The 5,719-nt window shown below is 40.4% G+C and overlaps 1 pseudogene; it reads right to left on the bottom strand.

Annotated features, from left to right (window-relative positions):
• Positions 1 to 3,533: 3,533 nt before the first annotated feature.
• LOC107181650 lies at positions 3,534 to 4,426 on the bottom strand (annotated as a pseudogene).
• Positions 4,427 to 5,719: the final 1,293 nt, after the last annotated feature.

Genomic DNA, 5,719 nt, shown 5'->3' with positions numbered 1-5,719 from the left:
TTAGCCAATGAAAAGGGTAGCGGTCGTATGCCAATTACCATGTTTCTCTTTTATTAGTGTAGATGCTAGACAGTGATAACGTTTATGAAGAAAAGTTAATCAGGGTAAGAAAATAGTATATAATGAAGTTAAGGGTGATCCTGAAAGGACTTTGAGGAGATAACTTCTGAGCAATGATCTAGATGGAGCTATAGGAGCATCTGGGAGAGAAGGTTTTAGGGAAAGGAACAAAAACACCTTCAGTAGAACATTAGGGAGTTAATAAAATACTGGTAAATGTGGAAATAAAATCAGAGAAAGACAGAGGCAGAGCCAGACTACATAAATTGTAGACAATGATAGAAAGTTTAGATTTCATTTTGAGATTGATGGGTGCCACTTTGAGCTGGTGAGTGAAGTGATTATATTTAGGTCCTGCATAAATTATTTTGGTGACTGCACAAATCAACTCAGATGGTAGATGGCCAGTGAGATAGGAGGCAGAGTGGAAGCAAAGAAAGTAAATAGGGACTATTTAGAGGACTTAGGTGAGAGATGATGGAAGCTTCAACTAGGAAGGTGATAATGATAAATGTGATAATAAGTGATCAGAGGCAGAATATGTTTTAAAAGAGGAGTTGATGGAAATGAGTGATGAGAATAAAAGACATTAAGGATGACTTGTAGATTTTTATGATGGTTAATTTTACGTGATAACTTGGTTGTTATAATACCCAGTTGGAATTAGTTTTCTAATTGGATTAAATTAAAGGCACTAATAGACTATTTCTGCTAGTAAAGTAGTATGACCAGTCCATCGTGTGATTGGCAATAGCACTTTGCAAAATATCACCATTGGATTCTCGTAATCAATACTTATAAGAGGCAAGTTTCTGAGTAACCTTGTATTTGATGTCTTAGAGAGTTTTTGTCAAAATAATGAATTTGAGATTTGCTCCAAAGTGGGAATAAAGAAGGGTGAGCTCAGGGATTCAAACTCCCAGCTTATGTGCTGCATAAATGACTAAAAGTTGCTGTATCTGTCCTAAAAAAAGCTCTTATAACCTTTAGCCAAAGAGCTGAGATTGTGAAAACCAAACCCAGAATTCATCCTGCAAGTGATCGAATTACAATGTAAATTAAATTTCCATTCTCACAGGGTGTCTGCTGTTAAAGTGAGGGCATTGATTGGGAAAGAATGGTATCCTGAAAATTGGAATGGGGACATATGGGAAGATCCTGATGAAGCTGGGGATATTGAACCCTAAATTCTGATGAGTCTCCTTTGTCAGTAGAAGCAGCTGCTCCATTCCTGTCTCAGGGGTAAACCCTGCTTTGCCCAAGGAAATTGTAATGACCTCCTCTGAGGTAGTTGCCTTGCAAGACACTGCTGACTCTCCTCAGGGCCTACCCCCACCACTCCTCTTTGCCTCCAGACCTATTACTAGACTCAAGTTCCCATAGACCCCTAAAGATGAGGTACAAAGTGTGATTCATGACACCCCACATGATTTTTCTAAGTCATATAGATACAAACCCACACATAAATGTGTGGGAGTAAATATGAAAGGTGTTGCATAGTGGTGGAAGAACCTTAAATCAGTCAGAAATCATTGATATGGGCACACTAAACTGAAATCTGAATTTAATGTTGCAACTTAGGGGGTTAACAAAATTCTAATAGTTTGATTGGCTAGCTGAAACATGAACCAGCAGGTGGCCTACATTAAATACCAGAACTTCCTTGATAGACCATAGAGGAGGAGATTCAAAAGCTTAGGGAGATTGGAATGTTAGAGTGGATTTATCACTTAAGATCTGCTCACCCACTCTAGGAGGGTTCTGAGAACATACCTTTAATCATGACCATGAGAAATAAATTTGTGAGGGGAGCTCCAACAACCTTATTTAAAAATATATATATGTTTTTATTGATGTTAGAGAGATAAAGGAGAGGGGGAGAGAGAGAAACATTTATTGGTTCCTCCTGCTTGGGATTGAGCCTCAACCCAGAGAGCTTCAACATTCTTAAAGAACTCTGTGATCACTATTCTTTGTAAGTCAGAAATTATAGTGGAATTGCTGCCACTAAATTGAAAAATTAAATGCAATGAAAGTAATTAGATCCCAGGGAGTCATCTAATCTCCAAAGATAATGTGGGCAACAATCAGAATATTATGACTTTCAGGAGACGCATGGTATTTCTAGGAGTAAAATAGATGTCAAGTATATTAAATTCTTACTTTATCTGTATAAGCAGAGAGTTATAGGTCAAAGGAACAAAAGTCAAGCATAGATCATAAAAGCAGAGTCAAAAACCCATAAGTATGACATTATGGTATTTATTTGGAGATTGAATATAGTTTAAGGAGATGAGTATGGGTTGACAAGGGGTGGACCATGATGGTTAATTTTATGTCAGCTTGGCTAGATGTTGCACAAAGACCTTTAGACAATGTGGTTAAAATTTAAATAAGTAGACATTGAATAAAGTAGATTACTCTTTGTAGGATAGATGAGCCTCATCCAATCAGTTGAAGGCATTACAAGAAAAGATTAAGGTCCCCCAAGTAATATGGAATTCTTCCTCTAACTGTGACATCACCTCTTCCCCTTCTCCAGCCTGTTGGCCTTCCCTGCAGATTTCAAATTTACGAGCCCTCATGACTGTATGAGCTAATTATTTAAGACATCTGTCTTTCTATATGTTTACACATCTTATTGATTTGCTTTGTGAAAAGCCTGACTACTACAATTTTGATCTGAGAAACTAAATGAATGTTTATTAATATTGACTAAGATGGAACAGACACATAGAAGTGAACTGTGGTGGGGAGGAAGGAGAGAGGAAATGGAAGAGAGCATGAGTGTTAGACATGCTAATTTTGAGAACCTTGTTAGACAACCAAGTGGACATATTGAATAAGCAATTGGTAAATGAGTTTAATGCTCAGGGGATAGGACAGAACTAGAAATTTAAAATTGAGAGTCAAAACATTGGGACTAACGAGCTAAACTATAGAGAAAATGTTGATAGAAAAAAAAGAGAGCTGAAGATGGCCCTGAGGAAGTCCAAAATTTAGAGGTCAGATAAAAGGAGAATCATGCAAAGGAAACTGGAGAAGAACAGACACAAGTACAAGAAAGCACCAGAGAATATAGTGACCCAGAATATAAATAAAGATATCTTAGGAACAGGGCATATATCAACTGTAGCTGATGCCGCTGAGAATTGGAAATTATTCATTGGATTTGGCATATTGGAGATCCACAGTGACCTTGAGAAGTGTACTATCAGTAAATGATAGACAAAATCTGACTGGGATGGGTTGAAGAGAAAATAGCTATTAAAGAGGCAAAGATAGCAAGTATAAACAACTTTCTAGGGAGTTTTGCCATAAAGATGAGCAGAGAAATGGGAGAGTGCTGCTGGAATTCTTGGGATTTTCAGCATATTGGTGGGGATGCAGAAGAAGGATTCTTTTTTTTTCCTTTATTTTTTTATTTATTTTTTTTAAAAACTAATGTTTATTGAGTATCAATCACAGGAAAGCTAGTCCAGGAGGGGGGAAACAGCATGTGCAAAGGCCCTGTAAAGGGGGAGGAGGGTAAATGTCCTCAAATAGAACTCCAGCTCTTTGCCCTCGAGCACATAGCCCTCTGCTCTGGCACACTGGCCTGGTCTTGAAGCGATGCATGAAAGAAGGTTGCCCTGCTGGAACTGCTCCTCGAGAAGAGGGCTGATTTTTGCATTCTTTTTCCTTTCATTATATTTCTTCTGAATTTTCTTTGATTGTTTTTTCTTCAAAATCTCTTCCTCTTCAGGAGTCAGCGTGCCCCCTTCTTGCAGCCTGAGGCAGTGCGTAGTGGGACTCGTACCACTGTCGGTACGCTGTGCTGTCAACGAGCACAATGTAGTTCTTTCCTAGGGTCTTGGTGGGGACCACCTTGTTGTTCGATGCATTATAGACAACATCAATAATCCTTGTTTTGCGCATACAACACTCTGAGCCCCAGGAGAAGTTGCCCAGGTCCAGCCTCAAGGCTAGGTATTTCTTGTTGCCTCCGGGCACTCGGACTGTGTGTATGTGGAGGGGTCCAATTTTAGTGTTGATTCAGTTCTTGTGGTAGGGCTTTCTCTTGCCCCTGATCTTGCGGCGCTGGCTTTTTGTCAAAAGCCACATGCGCAGGAATAAATTCCGGAGGTGCAGCCGGCTTAGGTTCACCATAAGTTAGAAGTGGTGCCTTATTGGCCAACTCATCCAGGTCAGCCTGGGACAGCTGGTTGACCTGGAGCTGGTCCCCGCCTATTCCAACCGTTGAACGACGAGCCATTGCATAGCCATGCGTGTAGCTCAGTGTCTGGCTTCTATGGAAGTCCGTTTTCGTGTGGTCCGCACAGGATGTGCCCGGCAGAAGGGGCAGACCAGGCTTGGGGTTGGACATTATCGCATCCGCTACGCCGCTGCCGCCGCCTCCTTGGAAAGGTTTTGTGGTCCCCGGTTGCCCAGGCGATGTGCCGCGTTCGCAGGTCTCTCTGTCTTCCCTGGCGCTGCCACCCAGCACGAGCACCGGCGACTTTCTTGGGCTGGCTTATTTCACTTAGCATAATGATTTCCAGTTCCACCCATGCTATTGCAAATGGTAATAATTCCTTCTTTTTTTAGAGAAGCATAGTATTCCATTGTGTAGATGTATCAGGTTTTTTTTAATCCACTCATCTGCTGATAGGCACTTAAGCTGTTTCCAAATTTTAGCTATGGTAAATTGTACTGCCATGAACAAAGGGGTGCATATATCCTTTCTGATTGGTGTTTCTAGTTTCTTGGGATATATTCCTAGAAGTGGTATCACTGGGTCAAAAGGGAGTGTCATTTTCAGTTTTTTGAGGAAACTCTATACTGTTCTCTACAGTGGCTGCACCAGTCTGCATTCCCACAGAAGAAGGCTTCTGTATTAATTACTAGTTGATGTGGAAACCCAAAAGAAATCACTTAGAAAACTTTAATTTCAGCTTGTCACTGTTAATATTTTCAAATTATTGAACTGAACATTGAATGCATGAATACTTCCTTAGGTTTTTATGCATTACCAAGCAAGTTCTAGCAGAGTGCAGGGTAAGAAGGCTGTGACACATTACACTGCACCACATCAAAGTCTAAGGAGGACTTTATTTTTTTTTTAACATAGGAGATATTTCTACATTTTCATGTGGTGATATTAGCAATGGAGTAGGGAGAGAAAAAAGATGCAGGGGAGAAAGTGTCATTGCAATAGGAGGGTCATGGCACAGGCAAGAAAGGATGGGATTGAGTGCAATCCTGAAAGTTGATATTAAATTAGAGCAGGGAGAGTTGAATAGGGGACTGAAATATGCACACAAATGCAGACAGATGACTAAATGTGATCATGAGAAAATATTTTAGTTTTTTTTTTATTACTTTAAATCATCCTTTAGAACGGATAACAGGAAGTACAGTCCTATGCTATTTGCTTCTAAGGGCATTGCATTTGGGGATGTTGAGGGAAGAAATGATCCTATATAATAAAAGCCTAGGTGGCATTGTGCAACATCATCAAAAGATGGCCTTTGTGACATCGTCACAAGATGGCTGCCAAAGATGGCCACTCTCATGTTATCACAAGATGGCTGCCACAAGATGGTCACCACAAGATGGCCTGCAGGAGAGGGCAGTTAGGGGTGATCAGGCTGGCAGAGGAGAGGTTAGGGCAATGATA

Source organism: Myotis davidii, unplaced genomic scaffold, assembly GCF_000327345.1.
Source record: "Myotis davidii unplaced genomic scaffold, ASM32734v1 scaffold309, whole genome shotgun sequence".
NCBI lineage: Eukaryota > Metazoa > Chordata > Mammalia > Chiroptera > Vespertilionidae > Myotis > Myotis davidii.
Note: the sequence above shows the minus strand (reverse complement) of the source record. Positions and strands in the feature narration are given on the sequence as shown.